Consider the following 26,318-nt stretch of genomic DNA (forward strand, 5'->3'; position numbering starts at 1 on the left):
GTAGAAGAGATTGAGGTGGCAAATGTCCCCACATGCTGCAAATCGTGATTATGGATGACTGTAGTCCATGTGCTAAATAAACAAATGAATAAGTAAGTGATGCTCTGCCCAACTAAGGGTTTGTAGCCAGGTAACAGCTGCAATTTTAAAGAAATAAATTCTTAAAGGAATAGCTAAACAAGACATGCTTTATCTTAATTTTCTCTTGCTCGGAAGGGAGTTTTACTCCTATACATAATGAATGAGAGTATTTCCAGGGTCAGATTGATTCCATCACTAAAATTACAACTCAGGTTATAGAGAAATTCATCTACATCCTGCATTTTTAACCAAATTCAGTTAACTATCTCCTTAAGTACATTTCTTAAGATTACTTAATCCTCTGTGGGTAGCAACAGCAAAATTTTATCTAGGCAAGGCCAACTAAGATTAAAACTAAATCGAGGACCTAAAATTTTCATTTTACAGAGATAGTAGAGCATCTCTCAAACTCTCTCAGTCTCACTGTAAAGGGAGTCAGGGTGCCGCTAAAGGGTAGTAGAAGTAGAGACTATGGATGTCATCTCAGGTCCTTCTGAAGGGGTTTAGTTCTCAATGTAGGTTTTAGGCTTAGTAGTGAAGTGGTGATTATTGGCTTTAATTCCTTTAACAAATAGTTATTGACTACCTACTGTGTGCTAGCCCTGGGACTCTCATTAGGGACAATTTTGTGCTCCCTCTAAGGGACATTTTGCAGTACTTAGAGACATTTTTTTGTTGTTGTTGTTTTCACAGCTGTCCACTCATCACAGCCCTGGTGGTTAGAAGTCAAGAATGTTGTAGGAACTTTCCCATCCCTACCCTCAAGAAAAAATTATTGAGAACTTGTGGTTTGGTATTGATATTTGAAATGTTACCAAGTCTGAAATGTCGACAGTGCTGAGATTAATACGCTTTGAGCTAGCTACAGTACTAGGTGCTAGGTTATAATGATGAGCAAAACTAGACATAAAAGCATCTTGCTTTCATGGTACTTAAAATTCGTTTGGGGAGAAATCATTATTTGAATCATAGTCTAAAATACTTTTTCAAATATAAATTGTGATTATTGCGTTGAAATGGCAATAATCATCATGGGAGAGCATATACAACAGAGGGATTTGACCTACTCAGGAAAATCAGTTATAGTTTTTCCTAAAGAAATGACTGAATATTATATGCAAATAATGAATCATGGAACATTGCATCAAAAACTGGGGGTGTACTATATGGTGACTGATATAACAAAATAAAAATTATTAAAAAAATGACTGAATAGCTAAAGTACCAGAATGTTTTAGTAATTTGCTTTTTTCTGTATTACGGATTCACAGTTTTACTCATGTCACTATTGCTCAACTGTATTTTGAAATATATATATTTTTGGTTAGGGTAATAAGATTGTACATAACCAAAAGCTTACCTGATCTTTGCTATGGTCTGTAGTTCCATATCCTAAGTTTAAAATGAAGCAGTGAATAAAACACTGAAAATGTTCTTTAGGGATAGCCTGCCTGGTTTTGTGCTCTACAAAGGACTTTATTAACATTATATATATATTTAAGATTTATGCATAATCTACCCTTGTATTTTTCAGGATCTTGTCTTTTTATCCTTTTTTTTCACACAGAAGAACAGAACAAAAGACATTATCTTTTGAAGAAATAGGCTTTTTTCAATAAAAAGAAATTACTGTTCTTTGAGATAATCCATTACATTTTCTTATCCACTCATTTCTTAAGCTGATAAATCTGTTTTTCTGCATCCCTGTTTCTACTACAACTATTTTATGCAAGATCTTAAACATCAGGTCACATTTTATTGTCATTTTTAATTGTAGACCAAACCAATTCTTTTGTGAATTCCCTTAACTCTTAACTTTTATTCTACAACTTTTTCTTTTTTCTATTCCTTAGCCCATTCCTTCCTTGTGTCTCTTTCTAGTTGTGTTTCCTGTTCCTGCCCTGATATGTATTCAATCTATGTACCAAGTTCAGTTGTCAACGACTTTACTGTTTGGTTCAATACAGAGAACTCACCTATCTCTCTTGTTCATTTCATGTCCTTCTTGAGGTTTTGGAAACACAGAGACACTGAGAGAAACTATTTAAATATCTAAATAGCTAAATATTTAAATATCTAAATATTTAACATTCAAATCTGTTAGTATACAAATAACTCTGGATACTGACGTAGTTCAGCCTGAACCTATTCACATATTCTTAGTAGATCATCATTAAAATCTACATCTCCAACCTTTATCACCTTCATCTTCAAGATCTTCATAGTGTCTAAAATCTAACATTTCTATCGAAATCTCAAAACTGACCTTTAAGAAGAAAAAAAAAGGTTTTCCCTTACCCCTCAGGTAGAACAGGTTTATCTCTGTCAGTTAGATTCTCTTATGTCCACTTTCCAAGGCTACCACATCAAGCCAGGCATGTCTGTTCCCACTGCCACTTCTCCAGTAGCAGTCTCATTATTTCACACCTGATCAACTGCATCATTCTCCTAATTGGTGACCCCTGTCTATTGACCTCACTATATAGCCTCTTTCCTTTAATTTATTTCACACCTTGTTAACAAAGTAATCCAATATTCCCCAAACACCGTGTCAAACACAATAATTTCTTCTGCAAAAGTTCTACTCTTTGTCATCATAAAAGGTTCACATTTTTATTCCTTGTTCTATGTATGCCCTCTTACAAATATTTCCCTTGAAGTCTTCTTTAAAATATCCTTCTTTAAATTTCCTTGCAATATTTCTTCTCAGAGACTCCTAAAAGACATTTATGAATACAGTTCCTTTATGACTATTCCTTTCTCAATATTTATGGCACGTATCATGGACAGCATCTGAAACTTCATGAAATTACCATATACTGTTAACTGTCTTTGTTCTGTTTCACTCATTTCTCTCAAATTAGATTGTAAGATCCTATAGATGAGATGTTGACCTTATACTTCTTTAAACTTAAAAAAAAAGAAAAAGAATACCATTTTCTCTTCCAACATCTAGCCAATGCCCCAAGTCTAGTGAGCATAGAGAACAGTGGATGATTCTGTTAATGATGCTTATTGTTTGTTACAGGAAGAAAAAATATTGCTCGCTAGCATAAAATAACACAGGGAGAAAAGAATAATTTTAAAATAATTTTAAAATTTTAAAAGAATAATTTAAAAATGTAGGAACATTTTTAGTTCTGAATTAATTTAATGAATATTTTAAATTATCAAGAGTAGGCATTCTTTACTCAGTGGTCTTTTAGTACAATTGCAGTTTGGTATGATCTGTTAGATTTCCTTTGTTTTTCAGAGAAATAGACTTCAGGATGAATCAATTTTGAATAAAAGTACAGATTTCTTTTATTTCTTTGTAGTAAACAAATTCCTATAATACTCAAATAAAAAAGAACAAATAGCTTTTGGTAAGTGTTTATATTTTTCATCCATATTTTCTTCTTTCAAATTCCACAACACAGAGGAATTGAGATATTCATCATTTTGCCAAAACCACATAGCCTATAATTCTGCCAATAGAACTTCTAACCATTCTTAATAAAGCCCCCGAATATATAGAATTAGGAAATCAAATTCATTGGCTTAAACTCCAGGATACAAACCCCTTACAAATGCCAACACACTCACTGTAATACCAGCTCTTCTGTTTTTCACTAAGGATTTAGCAGTGTATACTGCATCCTGAAAGTAATGGACAGGTTGAGTTTATGTGGCATGGATGCAAGCACTACTTACTGGACAAGTGAGAAAGACACAAAACTACCTGTGCTGGTTGATTAGTGTCTGATTAGGAAGAGGAGCTGATGGCTGATTTTCTCTCTCCCTCTAACTCTTCCCTTTGACAGCCAACAGTGCATGAACAATATTTGTTAGACTATTTTACCCATGCAGTTTTTCACTTTGAATCAAAGAAATGAGAAATTACATTGCTCATCCCCAAATTGATTTGAAGAAGTCAATATGATAGTGAAAATATTGCTGATTCTAGGGATATAGAACATTGAAATGTCTCTAATTTTCAAATGATCCTTATTATAGAGCCTGAACTTAAAACATTTTTTAAAAAGTAAGTTATTGAGAGCTTTTTGAGAAACTTTAAAATATATAGAGCTAAATTTTGAAATTAAAGATAAATCAGCAATGACAAAGTCTACACATTGTTAAGTGTCATTATATCATACATCAGTATATGGCAAGGAAAAATTAGGCATGATCCAAAATGAGTGTGTAATTGTGACAATATTTATGTCATCAGTTATGAATGCTTTATTGAGGGTGTTTGGGTACACCAGATACCAGAACACAGAAGGGAATTCAACTAAATTTTTTTTTAAATAAATGAATTAGACTGTATTTTAGAGTTCCATCAATTGTTATTTGATAGTTCAATAATAGTAAATTATGTTTTTGCTTTGTAACATTACTTTAAATCAAATCTCCATCCTTTCATAATCTTTCCATTATCTCTTTATAGAGAATCCCAATATACATTACTATGGATTTACTTCTATTTAACCTAAGATGATAGAAAGTAAGCTTCATGAAGATATTAGTGTCTATAATAGTGATAATCAATGATAGGTAATGTAGATATCATCAAATATCTAAATAAATTTTAGCAGATATCATGACCTTAGTCCTTTTTTCATCTATTATTATTTTATTGGTTATCACTTATGATTCATTTATTTCTTCACTTACTATTGTTTTGATGTATATTTGCAAGGATTCCTGCAAAGTTAAGGTTTATCTTTGCTTTGTCTCTGCAATCCTACCTCATTTCTTTTTTTTTTTTTAAGATTTATTTATTTTATTTTAGAGAGAGAGAGAGAGCATGTGAGCAGGGGGAGGGGCAGAGGGAGTGAGAGAGAATCTCAAGCAGACTCCCTATTGAGCACGGAGCCCAATGTGGGGCTGTATCCCAGGTCCCAGAGATCATAGCTTGAGCCAAAACCAACAGTCAGACACTTAACCCACTGAGCCATCCAGGTGCCCCTACCCTACCTCATTTCTATAAAATAAATCTGTTCACATGAAACTGTGAGTAGTTTAAACATAGAAGCTTTGTGATCTTCATCTTATATTCTTAAAACAGCATCTGGCACCTGGCAGCCAGTAGGTTAATGTTTGAGGAAATAAAATGTTTGAAATAAATGTTGGCAGCTATGATGCTGTGGTGAAGAAATTAACTTACAGAATTAAATTTGTCAGTCCAGTGTGGTTTTTTAAGTAAACACTTTTCCCATTTGTACCTATGAACTGCTGTTTAAAAAAAAATACAGTAATTACTTTAGATGCATATTTTAATGATTTTATGAATCACTAATGATTGTGACAAACATATGCTTTTGAGCATATGTATTTGTTAGTATAGGGTATGCGTGGAGACCTACCAATAAAGATGTTCGTCACTGACTTGCTTATGATAGAGGACATTTAAAAAATACAGTCTGGGGGCACCTACTTGCTCAGTTGGTTAAATGTCTCCCTTCGGCTCAGGTCATGATCTTGGGGTCCTGAGATCAAGCCCCATGTATGCTCCCTGCTCAGTGAGGAGTCTGCTTCTCTCTCTCTTTCTGCCCCTCCCCCTGCTCAGGCTCTGTCTCTCACCTCTCACTCATGCTCTCTTTCTCACTCGCACGCTCTCTCTCTCTCAAATGGATAAATAAAAATGTTTCAAAAAATACAGTTTCCCTCTTGAACAACATGGGGCTAGGAGCCCTGTGCAGTCAAAAATCAGTAAATGTATTTTGACTCCCCCAAAACTTAACTATCAATATCCGAATGTTTACCAGAAGCTTTATGATAACATAAACAGTAGATTAATACATATTTTGTATATTATTTGTATTATATATTTTTTATAATAAAGTAAGATAGAAAAACAAAAATATTATTAAGAAAATCATGAGGAAGAGAAAATACATTTATAATACTGTATTTATTGAAAAAGATCTGTGTATAAGTGGACCTATGCAGTTCAAACCAATGTTGTTCAAGAGTCAACTGTATGTAAATGACAAATAATGGAAAATAGGTTTGATAAAGTCATGTTAAATAGTAAGACAAAAATACTACCATAAAGAATACTTAATGGCATGAAAAATGAATACTACATTAGGTAAGAAACATATAACAAGATTTATACATAATATGATCCTTTATTTATAAAAACGAAATGTAGATATATGTTAAGTAGGATTAAAGAACAGAAACTCAAAGGTAAATGCAAGTTTTCTATGGGTAAGAAAATTGCACATTATTTTTATTTTTAACCTTTTGCTCTTTAGTGTTTTCTGTAATAATCTCATAGTAAACATGTGTTGCATTTTTAAGTGTTACTTTTTAATTGAGATAAATGAGCACTGTTATAATGAAAAAGTTTATTTCGTGTGGTTACATAATTCACCTGAAGTGTTCTATACACAATTTCTATATAATTTGGGGCAAAGTGACTTTCTAATTTTCTTATTCTATCCTTAATCATCTCTAAACCAAACCAAATTTAGATTTCCTAAATTTGCATTCTCACAATGTAAAATTTAATCTGAAAATCAAGTAAGTTCAACAAAATATTTTACTGTATGCCCAGTAAGTTCTAGACACAAAGACAACCAGGTAAGTAAGGTACAGCCTCTTTCCTTAAAGGCTCACAATTGAGAAGGAATAAGACATGTACACTTAGAAGTAGAAAAACAAGAAAAGAGTCATCAAAAACACAGGGTTTTAGATGTGACACTCTAAGGAATTTCTAAATGTTTGCCAAGAAAATCCTAAAATGCAAAACATGAAAGAAACTCACAATGCATCAGGAACCTAATACTATAAAAGATTATATGGTAACGACACTTCCAACTTATTTCTTTCAGGATAATCATAAATAAATAAAACTCATTGCATTCTGTTTGTTAGTTTAGTGCTTTCTGGAGCTCCACTTCCCTTAAAACCACACCCATGGCTATTAATGGATTATTCTCATCTAGTGCTATATCAATTAGAGGAGGAAATTGGAAAAAGTCAGGATATAAATCAATTCTTTTTCGAACACAGAGGACAAGTAGATGAACCAATACGCATCTCCTAAAGTTTTTGCAGCAAGACAATTTCTGCCCCTAGGAAGAATATTGGAAGAAAAACAGCATAGCTTCATTTTAATACTGACTTCTATTTGTTCAGTTTTCGTTTTAATAAGATATATTAATATATTTGATTACTATAATTTTAATAACAAATAAAAATTTGGGGAATATAGTGGTATGACACTTATCCATGAACCTAACAATAATTATTCATATAAGTTAAACAAGTAATTCGTTAAACTTATAGTAATTTTGCTCATACCACCTTCAGAATGTATTATTCTTAGTCACTCCTAAGTAAATGTTAAAGTGCAACCAGCTGAGAAGACTAACCAAAATTGGAAAATATTAAATCTTTCATTAGAAAATTAACCAGTTTTTCTTAAGGTACAATGAAAGTTCATCTGGAATTTGTCATAGGTCAATGAATATTAATGACTACTTGTTTTTTCCCTCATTGTCCCATTTATCCCTATATTTATATAGAGCAATTTCTATATCCTAGTTGTATAATTGGAAATTATCCACTTGGACAAAGAACAGAGCTAGCTTGATGTTGTATTCATCACCTAGAGCACTGTTGGCCTTCAGTCAATGTTAAATATTAATAACAATAAAAGCTTCCGTAAGTGAAGCCAGGCAAAGCACAGGGGAATATAAGCAATCACTCACTCCAACACCAACAGCTTCACCCTCATCAGAAAAGATTACCCACAAGAGGAGAAGATAGAATTCCTCTTCCTGTTTAGACCCTCTCCCTCAGTTAGCTAGACTATACTGACGGTTTTGTGGTGAATCAACAATAAGGTCTAAAAATCATCCAGGAAATGAATTGAGACTATTTAACATTAGACCTCTCAAGCAGCCATATTTTAATGATGAAACAAAGGTAGATTCTAAGTTGGGATACATATATCATCCTGGTTTCTTAAATATGCCCCATTCCCTCCACCACTCTCGGACTTGCAAAGGACCAGAGATTAATGGTCATAAAATGAGAATTTAACAAAAAAATCAGATTCCACAAAGAGCTCCATTTCCAGCCTGGCTCTTATATCGTGTGTTCTAGGGTTGCCTTCTAACAACATATGGGAAAGACATCAAGTGTTCCCAAACAACCTTGGCAAAACTGTAACTGTCAAATCTCTAGCAGAATATCAAGGGCTGTATTTGGCAACCATTAAATAAATGAGTAGGTTTTGGCAGGATCAACACTTCTATGCTGTCTTTACAACAAAACAAAACAAAAAGTCCAATGACTTCTTTATATAGTCTCAGTCCATGTAATAAAAAGCACCATTTCCTGTAATTGAATTGTCATTTTTCCATTTATTTTCTGTAATGTCCTTGATATTTTCTATTGCTATCCTTCAAGATGATAAATGCAAAACAGAAGGCTTGCACTAATTACTGTACTATAGTTGTCTTTCACTCACATCAACTCAACATATTAATACCTGCATCTTAAAGGCTAAATTCATTCCACTCTTTGCTTCCTAATTTGTTACAGTTCCTATAGAAGCATACTGTGACAACAAAACTCTAGCTCCGAAACCCTGTAGTGTGTTAATTAAAGAATGCTGCAGGGAGGTAAAAGATGATTGTTAAGGATCAAGTGATTGAATTTTTAGTGATCAACAGACATCCAAGGTTTATAGATAACACCCATGTATACAAGAAACTCAGCACTAATGGAATGTACCAAATATAAATGAGAAAAAGAAATCTGACCTAACAATTGGATAAGATTTACCTGAAATGTACATTCATGGTAGTAAAAATGAATTGTTCCTATACACTAGATATTTCACACAGTGAACATTCTTACACTTGGATTACCTCACACACTGAATATGAAACTATATTTTGTGTAGGCAAGTGATCACATTGAGATAGCTGTCTCTGGAGTATAGCAAACTGGCATGGCTATCTGGGTCCCATCCTTCGTGCAGCCTCACATGCTGTTTCAGGCTCTGGGCAGCTGCTGTGCAGAGACCAAGCAGGCAGCATAGAGAGGAAAGGTGGTCCCTCTACCATCTGGTGATCAAAGACCCTTGGGGGGCTCATATTAGGTCACAAGCTTCTCTGCCACTGTATGACAGGAACTTGGCCAAACACACTTTTTCATTTCTTACAGTCCTCTTGAGGCAGAATGTGGGGTGTGTGGGTATGTCCCTATATATGCATATTTGGCCTTTTCCAATCCATTCTCAACAGAGCAGCCAAAATCATCTTTATAGAACATAAATCAGATCAAGTCACACCACTGCTTTCCCACTGCACTTAGGAAAAAATCCAAACTCCTTTGGTTGCAAGACCCTGCTTAATCTGGTTCCTGCCCAGTATCAATTTCTTTTCATATCACTTTCCCAGTGATTTGTCAGGCTCTAGTGCCTCTGACCTCCTTGCTGTTTCTTGCATAAACCAAGATTTTCCCCACTTTTGGGATGATGCAGTCCTTTTTCCCTATGCCTGGAAATGGCTTCCTTAGTTTTTGGTATAGCTTCTGCTTACCATTCTTCAGGTCTTCACTCCAAGGTCATCTCCACAGACAGACTTAGGACAACACTTCCTGAAGCACCCTCCTGCAGTTATTGGCCATAATCCATGTATTTTCTTACATGACTATAATAATCCATAATTACTTTAGCATTTACCAGTTTGAGGGAGGTTTGTTGTCATTTTTCAGGTGTTCCCACTAGAGTGAAGCTTCCTCAGGGCAGTAACCATCCCTTTTTTCTTTACTATTGCAATCTTAATCCCTGGTCCTTAGTGGCAATTTAACAGAGATATGTAATTGAATGAATATATCAACACATAAACTGAATGACTTAATGAGAATTAGGGACCAGTAACCCTTGAATACAATTCATTTCAATCATATGTTTAAAAAAATATAACAAATTCCAGCTTTCAACCAAGGGACTATCAAAGTCAGATTTTCCCTATTATATTTATCTTTCGTAGAATTTACACACCCTAGTTAAAGAAGGAAAAATGTATTATGTTGAGCACCTAAATGTTGGTTGTAATAGAGTTTAATTCAGCCACCTGAACCACCCTCTATGGAGGCGTTCTACAGACTGGGACACAGAATTCAAGAAGTGTTAAATATCTAGGTGCTTGTACTAGTTATTTACTACTAATTTATCACTGTAAGGCTCAGATTCAAACTTAAGCGTACTTATCACCGTGGGCTGATTTTACACTACATCTTGGCTGCTTTGTTGTCAAATAACATCAGGCAGAATCTTCAAGACTAAAATCAACTTGAAAACTTCTTGTTATGTGGATTAAAAAAATGTATGCCGGGACACTGATAAGTATTGTCAAATAAACAGTGAGAAATAAAACCACTGGGTACTCCATAGTGTCCTTCAGCAGAAGTTTTTGAGTTTTTAAATTAGCTTGTTATTATATGTCAAGTAAACAGAGCTACAAATAAGCATTTCCAGAAAACAACTATATAAGCTTAGCTTAATAAATTATGCTCTTAATGATCAGAAAGGATGATTCACTGCTAAGGGAATATATCATAATGTTAGGGGACACTTTATTTATTGCAACCATCTATCCAATTATCAAGTCCGTATTGTTTCTTACTTTTATTGGTCTTAATAATGAACAATAACATTTGTTTATAATTTAATGTCTTCTGTTATGATAGGTGAGAATGAGAGATTTCCTCAGGGGAGGGACTAAAATTCCCTATCAGTAAATACTTGTTTTATTTTGTCACAAAAATTTAAATTTTGTAACAATCTTTATTTTAAAGGTAGCCTTTCTAAATAAATCACTGTTAGAAATATATTAAGGTAAAAAAGCAAACTGATGACAAGAGGGAGCTTTTTTCCTACATATTTTAAAACCTGAAATAAGCCAGACAGAGAAAGAAAAAAAACTACATGATCTCACTTACAAGTGGAATCTCAAAAGGTCGAATACATAGAAGCAGAGAATAGAAGTTACTAGGAGTGGGGAAGTAAAGGAAATGGGAGAAATGTTGGTCAGTGGGTACAAAGTTGCAGTTAGTTAAGATGAATAAGTCTACAGATCTAATTTTATTGTATGTTCCAATACAATAATTTCTATTGCTTCTTCTCCCTACATTGTCTATACTTTCAAAAGATCTTATTGATTTGAATGCTCTTTTAACAAATAATTTATTTTTTTCTAGAACTTTGAGGCATTCTACTCTTCCAATTAAAGGATGTTCTTCTTTTCCAGTCACCACTGAATTTGGGGTTACAAATATTATTGATAAACATTAATATACACAACCAGTTTTTTAAAAATCAAGTTACTCTATGTGATCGCTGCTTTGGATCATAGACCTGATTTTAGTGAGGAGGATTACCTTGTACCCCTCTGCGTGGTCTTGACGGGGACTGCACCTCAGGGTAAAACTGTAGCCAAGTACCTTCATAAAGAGTCTGATGCCAGTTGAAATACCTTCTTTCAGTGGCTAATCCCAACTGAAAAAATGCATGCCCCACTCATACCCCACAATTACATCTTTAAAAAAATAGTAGCTTTTTGATACATGATACACTTACCATAAAATATACCCATAAGTGTACAACTCAGTGTTTTTAGTGTATTCACAGAGTTTTGCAAACCCTTATCACTAATTTTAGAACAATCTTATCCCCCCTAAATAAAATCCTCAAACCCACAGTCACTCCCCATTCCTTCCTTCCCCTAGCCCCTGGCAACCATTAATCTACTTTCCGCCTTTGTCAATTTTGCATGCCATCTGTGATCTTTTGTGACTATTTTCTTTCACTTAAGCATAATGTTTTCAGGTGTCATTCATGTTATAACATCTGCCATTACTTTATTCCTTTCTACTGGAGAATAAAATTCTATCGTGTGGATATACCACTTCTGTTCATCCATTCATCAATTGATGAACATGTGGGTTATTTCTACTTTTTGGGTATTATGAATAATGCTGCTATGAACATTTTTATATGTTTTTGTATGGACATACATTTTCATTTCTCTTGAGTATACAACTGACAGTGGAATTGCTGGATCACATGATAACTCTTGTTTAACCACGTGAGGACCTGCCAGGCTGTTTTTCAGAGTGACTACACCATTTTACATTCCAACCAGCAATGTATGAAGGTTCCAGTTTCTCTACATTTCCATTGTTGGTTATCTTTTTTATTATAGCCATCCTTGTGGATGTGAAGTGGCATCTCCCTGAGTTTTGATTTACATTTCTTTGATGGCTAATGATTTTGAGCATCTTTTCATATGCTTACTTCTATGTGTATATCTTCTTTAGAGAAATGTCTGTTCAAATCATTTGCCCATTAAATAGAAGTCCCCTATCAGAAATATTCTTTTCTCCAATTTTACAGATTATCCTTTTCACTTTCTTGGTGTTTGTTTTTTGAAACTCAAAAGATTTTAATTTTTTTAAGTTCAATTTATTTTTTTCTTCTGCTGTTTGTACTTTCGGCATCATATCTAAGAAGTCATTGCCTAACCTGAAATAACATTTATTCTGTTTTCTCCAAGAGTTTTTTTAAAAAGATTTATTTATTTATTATTTTAGAGGGTGGGGGTGGAAGGGCAGAGGGAGAGAGAGAGAGAATCTCCAGCAGACTTCCCGCTGAGCATGGAGACTATCTCAAGACCCTGAGATCATGACCTGAGCTGAAATCAAGTGTCAGATACTTAACTGATTGAGCCACCCAGGCACCCCATCTCCCGAGAGTTTTATAATTTTCTCTTTTTTCTTTGTTCCATGTTGAAGTAATTTGTGTGTATGGCTTATCATAGGGGTCCAACTTTATTCTTTTGCATGTGAATACTGAATTGTCCCAGCACAATTTGTAAAACAACCAACGAAGGAACACCAAAACTATTCCTTAGTTCTTTTCCACATCTTTTTACCCTCTGTCCGAAAACCAATATCTTACCTCCCATCTCCACCCCTCCCCCAGTCTTGTTATCAGTCAGAGTAGCTTACCACAACAAAAGGTACATGTCCAACAGAGTCAGCCAGTGTGGCTCTACTCATTATAGCCTCTAGATACCCAGGCACATGGAAGCTCTGTGCCAATATGTGTCTCTGCAGTCCCCTCAGTGCTGTAAAAGAATGCAGTGAATCACTTGCTGGTTCTTCATCCCACTGCCTGGAGGTAATACACATACATCAACCCCATTTATATTTCATTGGCTAAGTATGGCCATGCTTAACTTCAGAGTGGGCACCGAAGTACAATCCTTCCATTTGTCTGAAAGGTACACAGCTGGGCTTGTATTTGTATTATTTTAAACAGCATTACTAAAATTTTACCTTTCTACTACATTCATCCTTTAAGATGCAGCTCAGGCACTGACTTAATGGGAAGGCTTCTTAGTCCATTTGGGTTTTTTCTGCACATCTTTCTCAGAGCATATATCAAACAGTTGCAATTGTCAATTTTTGTGGTGAGGGGATCATCTTTAATTGACTTAACTCCATGAGGATAGAGGCTGTATCTTGTTTATGTATTTCTAGTTCCTATGTTATATAGTATCTGGCATAGAGTAATTATACAAATATTTATCCAATGAATGAATGAATTTTTATCAATTTCTGGAGATCCAGTTATGTGAGGAAGACTGACCCATCAGGGCCCTCTTTCAGAAGAGTGCGCCACCTTGTTTAAAGATAAGGTGACTCAAACAGAACCGAAAGCAAATTCTGATATATCAAACCTTGTATCTGAAAAAAACCTGAAGCCATACATATTCTTTTTTTTTAAGATATTTATTTATTTGAGAGCGCGCACGCGCGTGAGAGAGAGCCAGTGAGAGGAAAGGCAGAGGGAGAAGCAGGCTCCCCACCGAGCAGGGAGCCCAACACGGGGGTTGATCCCAATACTCCAAGACGGTGACCTGAACCGAAGGCAGATGCTTAACCGACTGAGCCACCCAGGTACCCCAAAGCCATACATGTTCTTACAACCCTCTTCAGATATGATTTCTTCTGAAGCCTATGTATCTCACTCTACCTCACAATTGTAACACAAAGGAAAACCGCTTCTGTGAACCATAAGCCTTGTAGAAGATTGTGAAACCAATTATACTGTCAATAAGAATGGAAGATTTTGTGTAGGAGGTTTATCACTGGGAAAATAGGTCGGGACGTAAAGAATTATTTTTATTTATAGCAGTAAATTGCAATAATTAGAGGTGTATGGAAATAAATAAATAATTCTATTATTAAACGCATACAAATACATAAAATTATTGACTTATAATTTGGGGAGTATTTTTCTCATACCAAACTGTATTTCTTATGCCAGCCATATACAGTAGACCCTGAACAACATAGGCTTGAACTGTGCAGGCCCACTTATATGCAGATTTTTTTTGATATATACAGTATAGAACTATAAGTGTATTTTCTCTTCCTTAAAACAATTTTTTTTCTAACTTACTTTACTGTAAGAATATAGTGTATAGGGGCACCTGGATGGCTCAGTTTGTTAAGTGTCTGACTCTTGATCTCATCTCAGGTCTTGATCCCAGGGTCGTGGGATCGAGCCCCACACTGGGCTCTGCTCTCAGCATGGAGTCTGCTTGAGATTCACTAGCTCTACTTCTGCCCCTCCTCTCCCACTCATGTTCTGTCTCTCTCTCTAAAATAAATAAATACATTTTAAAAAATAAATAGAAGTCAGTGTCAAGTTCTGATTACCTAGAATTAGTAGTTCATATAAAAAAAATTATGTATTTTTCCAAAAACAATAAAGTAGCAAGCAGTACCTAATTTTTGAGTAGTTATTCTGTACCAGGCTCTGTATTCCTTATTTTGTTAAATCCTCATTTTGGTGCTACTTTTATCCTCACCTTACACAAGAGGGAAGGCTTGGAAAGTATAAATAGACTATGTGAGGTCATATGGTGCTGGGACCTTTGAATACTACACCATTCTGCCACTCCCCATCGTATTTTCATATGACTTGGATGATATGACAGAGTTGAACAAGAGTTTACTTCCTTATAATTTAAATCTCTGCTACTTCAAAATAATAAGTTTAGGGGTAACACCCTGGCAAGGGACTTTCAGGGATTTTTTTTTTTTTGGCAAATTCTGGCCTTGATTTACTGTTTCATTAGCACAGTATATAAGAAAATGATATTTAATGCTTTGAGGTTGGAAAGGTATTCATGTTCCACTCCGCACAACTACTGCTTATCATCATCTATCCCCGTAAGTCACATAATTATTTTAATACCTTCAGAAGACTTTTGAGTTTGTTTGTATCTAATGACACAATCAATAGCGTCTACCCACACGGTTACTCAGTTCCCCTCTTATATTCAGTTTAGCCTCTGACATATAGTCCTCATCTCACTGGTAGGGTCCATAATCATGCCATCTTTTTAATACAAATCTCCTTTAACTCAAATTCTGTTAATATGGTCATAACACATATTCATTTAATGTGACTCTTTTGTAAGTTACATTGTGATTTTAATAGAAGAATTGTGTTAAGAAAAGAGAGGCGGAGAAAACCAATCTCACAGAATGGAATTTCAGACTCTCAGGTTAATGTGAAGCTATTTTGGAGGATATGGAGCTTTTAGGGAGCCACTCAAATCTTAACTTGTTGATATCTATTTCTGTATAAAACAGAACCCAGAAATGCCGATAGTACTACTGTTATTATCTGTGAGGTTAATTTCGTCTCTTAGGTGAATCATTTTGAGATTTTTTCCTTCAACTAAATTGGAAACAGGAATTCTACTGAATTATTTTTCTACTCATATTTATATTATGGGAAGAATTAATGTTTTATTTTTGCCTTTTTAAAGAACTTTGACCAGTTCTCAAAAAGTAATATACAGGTAGTAATTTATGTGCTATAATTTACTTACATATAATTATACTTGTTAGCAGAACTCTAAAATTTTCTTGGAAATCTTTATCTTATAATGTCTAAATTCCATAAAATAATGTCATAGGAAGTGTAGAAAATATTTATGAATATGCGATTTCTTTTTTGTTTATTTTCTTTTATATAAAGTAAATGGTAAAACAGCTATTTTGTTCTAACTACCTTAAAGATATTTCTTTGGAATATTTTTATAATCTGTAAAAGATATATCTTCCATGTAGAGAATAACCATATAATAATGAAAACATTAGCCTTTCTGTCAGTTTTAAACTTTTTAATCTTTTAGAATTTAGATCAAATTCTCTGCTTGAATTGACAGTCCCTGCCTAATCCTTCTAAAATCTGGGAGCTTTACACATTATCATCTTAGCATTTAATGGAATAAAACTACACACAGTGCAGACAGAAATCCAAAATGCCTATAATTAAAGAGAATAAACTCTTTTTTTTTTTTTAGGGATATGCATTCATACCCCAGACTTTACCCAAATCAGTTGAGGAGTTTCCTAAAATGTGATAAAATACTGTTTGTGATACATTTCCTCCATATTTCTCTCAGTTACATAAGGTGCCTAGTTTAAGGGGTATTTGCATAAGCAATATTTACCTTTCTTGCAATAACTTATTTAGCTGACGAAGAAGATACTACCTATAATAAAATAAAGAGGATATGAGATAAATAAACCCTCTTTGGTCCTCACCCTCTTTGGTCAATTACCTTAGAAGAGTGACTTTTAAAACTTACCTGATTCTGTTAGTAGCAGTCAATGAGCCTAAAATTATCTGCAGATTATTAATGCATCATTTCAAGCTCAAAAAGTCTTGATTCATCAGGAAAGTATGTGTCTCTTAGTATGCAAAAGGTTCTGCTAACCAAAAAGATCAGTCATTATTATGTAATAATAAGATTGATTAGACTCAGAATATCCTGGATTTTAGTGTTAGGAAAGGGTACAGAGTAAAGTGGTCTATACCCCCTTAGAATCAGTATCCCTTCCACCTCTCAGTTACATTTACCTACGTTCAGAATGAGGGTACTCATCTTTAAAGGATATGATTTAGATAACTGAATAACGTGTGAATGAGATTTCAGCTTTTCAGTGGAAACTCAAGAATTTCCTTCAGTCTAGTACTCGATTTGGTTTCTTTTTGCTTTATTACAACCTACAAATCCTCACAATGCTATTTTTTTAATTTATATTACATTTTTCAGAAGATTAAAGAAAAGTTCATGAGATTTTTAAATTAAGGTACCTAATTGAAATATTTTTTATTGGTGTATATTCTGAAGATGTTTCTCTCCTTATGTATATTGCTTAAATGTTTTCTAATCCTTCATAGCTAAAGCACCCTGAATATTTGAGATGACAGAGTGTGAAAATAGATACACACACACACACACACACACACACACACTAACATATATGTATATATACATTTTATATATATAAAAACTTGAACTTTATAAGAAGCCATTCTTGTGCTATTATTGGAAGGTATTTGTTGAGTATTTCTTTAAACTTCTCCATCCTTGCAGATAGGAAAAATATATATATTATAATTATAAAATATATAACTTATTATATATAATTTAGTAGTATTTATTTATTATAATATAAAATTTATAAATTTTAAAAATATGCCTGAAAGCTGATAACAAACTGCAATCCTCTGAAAGCATAAGGATAGCAATCAAATTAATTTTAAAATATTTCTTTTTTTTTTAAAGATTTTATTTTTAAAATATTTCTAATCACATTCTTTCCTTGTCTCCAAACCATTTGTGGATTCTATTTAGTTAAAAAAAAAAAAAAAAGCCCCACCAACTCCTTACCCAGACACCCAAAGCTTTCCATGGTACATGCCTGACTTCCGTTGGCAAACACTTCTCACTGTGTCCTTTTTATACAATATACATGTCTTGTTCTATCTTGGTAAACATTCTCAGTCTAGTCTCCCTTCTCAAAGTAGCCATTCCTGGCTTTTTACGTGTCCGAATTGTACCTACTCTCTAAGGGCCAGCATAAATGCCACTTTGACCGGGAAGCCTTTCCTGATTTTATCTGGAGGTATTTATTTCGCATGCTTCTAAATGACCAGAGGACTTTATTTCTGTCTCTTATTACACTCATTACTTTTTATTTCTCATTGTACTAATTTCCATTTTAGCCATTTCTTTCTTTAAGCAAAGTTAGTATCTGAGCCTGACTGACCTTTGTATTCTTCACAATGCTTGGCATAGTAGTACTCAATATATTACTGACTAATGCAAGACTATAACAGCAGAAAAGTCACCATGACAATAACAGTAATGAGTATGAATATTAAGTAGTTGTTAAGTGCAGAACCCTGGGTTAAGCACTTTACACTCAGCAGGGAGAAACTGAAATACGCCAAGTATAAAGATCAATTCCTTGAGCCTATATATTCGGGGAATGTGTCTATCCCAAATTACCACTAAATAATTTTAGAGTTGATCAACAAAAATATAAAAATAAAAAAATGTTTTTTTGATTCAAAGTGAGCATTATAACAATGTGTGCTGCTGCTATGATAACTCAGAGCCCTAAATGTTCTCCTCAATTTTATAGTTTGGGAAGATTTTTTTAAATTGTATACATGTTAAAGAAAAGATCATCAGTTTCTGATACTGTTCACAACCACACAGCCTGAGAAGGTAAAAGGAATGCTATTAAATGCCACTGAAGCTTAGAAAAAGTGTTTTCAGACTTCATTCATTTCCTCTGTCAGTAAGGAAATACTGTGTTCAGACAATAGGAAAAGAAACTAGTAATAGAAATTGCTGCAAATTCTGTTTGTGTTGATCCTTCAAGTTCAATCCTTTCGTTTCATGGGCTGCAGCCTTTAAGAAGAGAGCTGGTAGAGCTGGATTATTCATTTCTATAATTAAAGAGATACTCAGCCATTGAAATATAATGCCCTTCTCTGTGACTGACAGCCGCTATGATTGGATGTTAGCAATGGGCCACATGGAAGATGAATTCAGGTAATCTCTAATTTTTTTTCTCCTTCTCTCAGAAATGCCTCAAATTGACACTAATTTGATAGTCTCAAATCCCAGAGCCCCTTGGATACTGAGAATGGAATGTAAAGAAATTCTCCTTGGTGTCAGTCAGTGACTTTCTCTTTTCTTCAGGTTACAAAAGGTGATTGACAGGAAGAGTCCTGCTCACTGTTCCAAGAGAGATGAACTTAAAAACTGGATTGGCAGACATCTGCTCTGGACTTTTTTTTTTTTTTTTCTAATTTGGCTACCAGTGATGATGAAGAACAGAGGATAAGAGTTCATGGGACTATAGATACTTTTTAATGCCACTGTCAAAGTCAGATGGCACAACACAGAAGCTGCCACCAAAATAAAGTCGGGATTCCTGAACACATTTTCCGGATTCCTTTAATCCATTCACTGAACACTAAATTAAGGATTAGAGGTAAAAATACAGTCCCCTCCGCTCATTCTCATTGCCTAGGACTTCCTTATAAAATATAGTATTTTATATTTGTTATGCACATTGTAAATGAGGAGTAAATACCAGTGACTGAAAGAAAGTCAAAAACAGAAAATAAACTCTCCCTCAAAAAACAGAAAGAATAAAGCAAGTCGCCTATTTGCAGTTACGGTAAGTGAACTATAGATGGCCCCAAAGAGGCCACGCATAGGAACATTACAGGTGCTAGAGACGAAAACGCTGAATGGGGCAGGGAGGGCTACTTGAGCATAATTAGATGCACCACTTCTCAGTGCACATTACTTTACCCTGGGCACGTGAAATTTCACACACCAGGCCAGGTCTGGCCAGATCTCAGGAGCTTGATTTTATGTGGTCTCACAGTCTATTTTTTAATTCTGCCATTATCTGGAAAGAACTTGCACAATATATGTTTCAGGGAGTATATATTCAGTATCAACGGGGCTACCCTCTCATCCAGGGAAACAAAAGCAAAGAAAGTACAGAAGCATTACAAATCACTATACTAGCACCCTAGAAAGCAATTTTATTCAAAGTATAGCACTTTCAAAAAGTCATGAAAGTCAAAGCAGAAAAATAAATATGTTACTACTAAATTTAAAATTACAATTAATTCATTACCTGGTACAAGCTTTAAAAAGGAAATCTGAGACATATAAGCTTTGGATTATAAACTCCTCGTGTTTCGCTGCCCTACTGTCAGCACCCAGAAGTATATAGCTGACTTACAATTATTTGTTGAGCTAATGAATATGCAAAAATATTCAGAATGCTGGGCCATCTCCCAGATATTGTTCAGAACTCAGATGATCCAAACTAGCCTAGAAATAGAAAACACCCTGGGCACATCCAGTTCCAACACTGGCTTCTATTAGTCACATTTCCTACTTGATTGTTTCAGAAAATCCACGTACAGCTGATTTAATTAGCAGTAAGTATTGCAAGTTGCTAAAAACACAGCTTTGGCTTAAACCTTTGCCCTTTTCTTCTCCACTATCCTATTCAATCTTATGTTATATATTCTTCTGTTACAAGGGCTTCCTTTTATACTGAGAAGAGATATGCATTGGGAGTCACATTTGAGTTTCAGGTACCACCTAGTTGCAGTTCCTTAAGTATTTGTGTGCTATTATGTTTTATAGATTTTCTTAGTATACATAAGTACAAAATTGTTAGAAATGCTGAAATTATGTTCTGTCATCAACCAGTTATCAACCAGGAGGTGCTCTTCACAGGGAAAATGTGTACTCTTCATTCATTCATTTACTCAACAAATACTTATTGAGCATTTACCTTGTGTAAGCTCTGTGCTATAAACTTGGAGAAAGAAATGCATACAATTTCTGCTCTCAGGGACCTCATAGTCTCGGAGGTAGAGATGCAGGAATGATCCTTGGTCAAATTCCTCTTTATGGGACAGAAAATGCTTGCCAAAAATGGGCAGACAGAAAATGACTTTGTTTCCACCCCACCCAAAAATAAATATGAAAATTACTAAGTGTGATTACTAGTTATTAAGTTAGTCACAGTAATTTCTATGTGCCCAAACATTACAAAACAAAATAAGTAAGCAAGTACTGCAAGAAATACAAAATGTAATACACCAGTGTTCCCACTAGAACCCCCTTTATCCAAAAACTATTCCTTTGCTTTGTTTTAATGTTGCCACCAAATAATAGCCTTTTATTAGTTAAACCTGCCTCAAAAGAGGTACTGGAATCTTACCAGATTTTACCACTACTAGACATTCTGCCTCAGGAAAGGTATCAAGACAGGTGAGAATTCTCCACCTTCTTTTCAGTTACTCACCTGATCATTCTTCTGTGTCACCCAAACCTTCAGAAAAAAAAACACGGGTTCGGGGGGAGGTGTAGAGCCTAAAATTGCTTCAATTTAAAAATTCCTCACTGGTAAAGGGCTAAACCTAACCATATGTGACTTAAATACTTCTTACTATTACTCATAGTATATAATAAATAAATAAACAGTAGAAAAACCCTTTGACAGGTTCCCATCTCTTCATGATTCAGAACTTCATCTCATTACTCTTTATAAAGAACTGTAGAGGCAGGTTCAAGATGGCGATGTAAGAGGACTCTGAATCACCTCCTCCCGTGAGTACACTGAATCTACAGCTACATATGGAACACCTTCCTTTGGAAAAAAATCTAGAAACTGACCAAGAAACTCCTACGCATGAAAAAAGTCGAGAGGAGACCCACATGAAAGCCGGTAGGAGGGACTGGGATGCAATCTCACCCTAAACCACACCCCTGGGGCCCACCTTACTCAAGAAGGAATTCAAAACCTGGAGATTCTCTCTGAGAAGCAAAGGGTTTGAACCCCACTTTGGGCACTCCCAACTTTTAAGACTTGCACCTGAGAGATGAGCACCAACCAGTGGGGTTTGTCTCTAGGAGATCCACAAGGCTATAGCAATCTGAGAAAAGAGCACATGCTCAGACTCACCGCCTCTGGGCCGCAGTACGCAAGCAGCTGATGGAGGCGCTCCCAGACTTTGTGGTGAGGAGGTCCATTTGCTTGTCTTGGAGCAACAGGCTCAGGGGCAGGCACCTGACTTGATAGACATTTGAGGTCTGCTGGGGTGCTCTGTGGAAATAGAGACTGGCCAGAGGAACTCTTTGTGGTTTTCCTTGGTCTTGCTCCAACTGGAAGGCAGTATCATTTTTTTTCTTTAACCCCAAAGTTTTGTTGTGTTTTGTTTTTTTCTTTTTATTTTTTTCTTCTTTTTTTCATTCCCGGAGGCAGGTGCCATCTCCATTCTTTCCTCTCGGCTTTAGTCAAGTTGGGGGGACCATCTTCATGCTCTCCTCTCTGCCTCACCCCAAAGTGCCAGTATCTCCCAGAGGGGAACTTTTATATATGACTAGTGCCCTGGTTTTTATTTCTGGTGGCCTGGTCTTTGTGGCTACCGCCCAGGGGACACCTCTTAATTGCCTGACTCCATTGGCCAGCGGGGCTTGGATGCCTAGGTGCCACGTGACTGTAACAGAGAAGAGTGCTTGGCAAGCTGCCACCTCACTACACAGAGAGCTCACCAAAACCACACCCCCAGGCTTTCTGTGAAAAAGGCCTGTTTGCATATCTGGAAGTTTTGGCCTGAATCTTAAAAGTTCTCATCATAAGACCAAAAAAATAAAGAAAATTATAACTATGTCTGGTGACAGAGGTTGGCTAGACTTATTGTGGTGGTCAATTCACAATATATACAAATACTGAATTATAACATACAACTGAAACTAATATGTGTTAACTATACCTCAATTAAAACAAACAAGCAAACAAACTATAATTGGGCCTAACCCAGAGAACAGAGTCACTTCTGATTTCAGCAGTTTCTCCAAAACAGTAAGTGGGGGAAGAAAAAAAAGCAATCAAAATCCAGCGAATTAAGAGCCCCCACAACCCAGCAATTGCACTACTAGGTATTTACCCCAAAAATACAGATGTGGTGAAAAGAAGGGGCACATGCACCCCAGTGTTCATAGCAGCAATGTCCACAATAGCCAAACTGTGGAAGGAGCCAAGATGACCCTCAACAGAAGAATGGATAAAGATGTGGTCCATATATACAATGGAATATTATTCAGCCATCAGAAAGGATGAATACCCACCATTTGCATCGACATGGATGGAACTGGAGGGGATTATGCCAAGAGAAGTAAGTCAATCAGAGAAAGACAATTATCATATGGTTTCACTCATATGTTTAATATAAGCAATAGCACAGAGGACCATAGGGGAAGGGAGGGAAATCTGAAGGGGGAGAAATCAGACAGAGAGAACCATGAGGGACTATGGACCCCAGGAAACAAACTGAGGGTTTCAGAGAGGAGGGGCTAACAGGGTGATGGGTATTAAGGAGGGAGTGTGTTGTGTTGTGCACTGGGTGTTACATGTAACTAATGAATCATTGAACACTACATCAAAAACTAATGATGTGCTATACAGTGGCTAACTGAACATAATATAAATAAATAAATAAATAAATAAATAAATAAATAAATAAATAAATGCTATATTGATAATATACAAAATCCCATGAAAGGAGCCTCAAATCTGATCTTCTCGGGGCAGTCTTTGAAGAGAAGGTCATCGTGAGATGAATCTTTGATGCTGAATAGGAATTAGCCAAGAGAAAGAAAGAAGGGGGGAATAAAGAAAAGTGATTCAGAAGGAGAAATAGCACATGCTAAGCAATAATGAACAGCATTAAAATCTAACTCAGAGAGAAGAAAGAATATGTCTCATTATGGGCACTAAAAATTGAATCTAGCTGAGTATATATAAAAATGTAAGTTGAAGTATGTGGGAGGGGAGATTAGGATGGATGGCAGTAGAAGGTACTGGAAGTAAGACAAAGAATAGTGAGAGAAGAGGCTCAATAGGTAGGTGGGTGGGAAGCAAAATTGGTCAAGATCACGAGGGATCTTATAATAATACATTGATATGAAACCTGACACTTAGAATGATGATCCAGAAATAATTTTAAACCAGGTCCTCAGCTCTATGATTCAGAGAGGTCATTGTGACTCCAGTATGGAGAAAGGGGTAGAGATCTGATAAGGCTGGAGACTGGGGAAAGAATCAGGAGGTTCTAACATTTACTGAAGATCAACATGGGAAGAAACTGACAGTTTTCAAAAAATTTGGATAATCGAGATAAGACAAAAGGTGAGGGAAAGGGATGAATCAAATGTGTTTCCAGGAGGAATGTTACTAAAGTTTAACAGCTCTGTTAGAAAAGTGCCTAAGTCTAAAAGAAAATGTATTCTTTTTACTTTTTTTAGAAAGTATATTCTGATAGGATCTTCTATAAACTTCACTGTGCTCATTTCCCAGTAAGCAAGCCATTTCATAAAATTAAAAAACTTATATATTGCAATTAAGTCCAACTGCACAGAAAGGAAGAAAGGTAACCCAAATAAACTACCTGTGTACTACTTTACATGTCCTTTGCTATCTATATTTATACTTTTTTGTGTAATTTCATAGAATTTATAAGGATATAATTTAACTACAATAAAATACACCCATTTTTGTTTTATAGTTCAATGAGTTTTGACAAATATATACTGTCAAGTAAGCACAACCAAAGTAAAGATATAGAACATTTTCATTACCTCAAGATATTCTCCCTTTTTACCATTAATCTCACCACCACCCTCAGACCCAAACACTTGTTGATCTGCTTTATGTCACTATAAATTAGTTTTCACTGTTATGGGACTCCATGTAAATAGATCCATATATTGTGGACTTTGTATCTGACTTCTTTAACTCAGCTTGATGTTTATCCATGTATATCAGTAGTAATCTCTTTCTTTCTTGTATTACAGAGAAGTATTCCATTGCATAATGCACCACAGATTATTTATATTGTGGTTGTTTCCATTTTTTGACATGGATAAAAGCTGCTTGTATATTCATGTAAAGGCTTTCACTAAATATATAGTTTTGTTCTAGAATCCTCATGATTATGTAAGTAATGTAAGTACAACTGTAATTATACATAATCATGCTATTGGGAATAAAGACAAATACACTACTTCCTTTCAAATTTGTATACCTATTTTTTAATTGCCTCCTTCACATGCTATAAACTCCAGAATAATTTTTTTATTTAAAAAACTTTTTTTAATTAATTTATTTATTTATTTTACAGAGAGAGAGAGAGAGCACAGGCAGGGGGAGCGGGAACAGCAGACTCCCCACTGAGTAGGGAGCCTGATGTGGGGCTCGATCCCAGGACCCCAGGATCATGACCTGAGCTGAAGGCAGATGCTTAACCGACTGAGCCACACAGGTGCCCCCAGAATAATTTTGAATAGAAGTAGTGAGAGTAGATTTTGTCTTTTTTCCCCCGTCTTACAGGGAAAGCATTATTATTGATTTTCAAATGTTAAGCCGGCCCTGCATTCCTGAGATGAACCCTAATTAGACATGATGTATTATTGTTTTTATATTGCTAGATTCAGTTTGTTAATATTCTCCTTAGGGTTCTTTGTATTTATGTTTATGAAGGATATTTATCTGAAATTTCTTGTCTTATAATTGTCTTATAATTTCATGTCATAGAAACATGATTCTTGCCACTTAATGACCATTTCTGAATGGACACTGGACATTTTGAAGGTTATGATATTGAGTGTCTGCATTCAGTTGTCTAAAGAGAGTTGCAGTTTGGTTTAGAAACAATGAAGTAACTTGAAAATCAGCTTTGTCCCATTAAGGCTTTTTTCTGTCTTCCTTTCTTCTTTCCTTCCTTCCTGCTTTCCTTTCCTTCTTCCCCTTCCTTCCCTCTCTTTTTTTTTTTTACATATTCTAGGGAAGGTCTAGAGCAACCATTACTCTAGAGCTTAAAAAAAAAAATACTGTTGAGTTATCATCTTCCTGGGATTTCTATCAGTGCTCCGGTTTTTCAGTGAGGTCTCTCAACTCTGGTTATAAATGTAGTATCTCCTGGCTCAGTGTGACTTCTAGAAATTGTTCCTCTCTCAGTTCCCCAGTAGTTCTTTACCCAGCCTCATAGAAATTCACTCTACATAGTCACAAGTTAGTGTTCTGTAACAGGTTCAAGGGAATTCTACTCTGAGATCTTTTTCTGTGTAGCTCCCTCTTCTCCAGTACTCTGCCTCCCTAATCACACCTGCCCTTTTTTCCTTCAAGTCCAAATACTATCTCCTCGACCAGTGGAATCACTGTCCTCTAGCTTGAATAACCATCTCTGGGCCAGCATCTTGAAAAATTTAAAAGGCAGAAATCTAGGGTAATTGTAG

Source organism: Ursus arctos, unplaced genomic scaffold (genome assembly GCF_023065955.2).
Source record: "Ursus arctos isolate Adak ecotype North America unplaced genomic scaffold, UrsArc2.0 scaffold_15, whole genome shotgun sequence".
NCBI classification, from domain to species: domain Eukaryota; kingdom Metazoa; phylum Chordata; class Mammalia; order Carnivora; family Ursidae; genus Ursus; species Ursus arctos.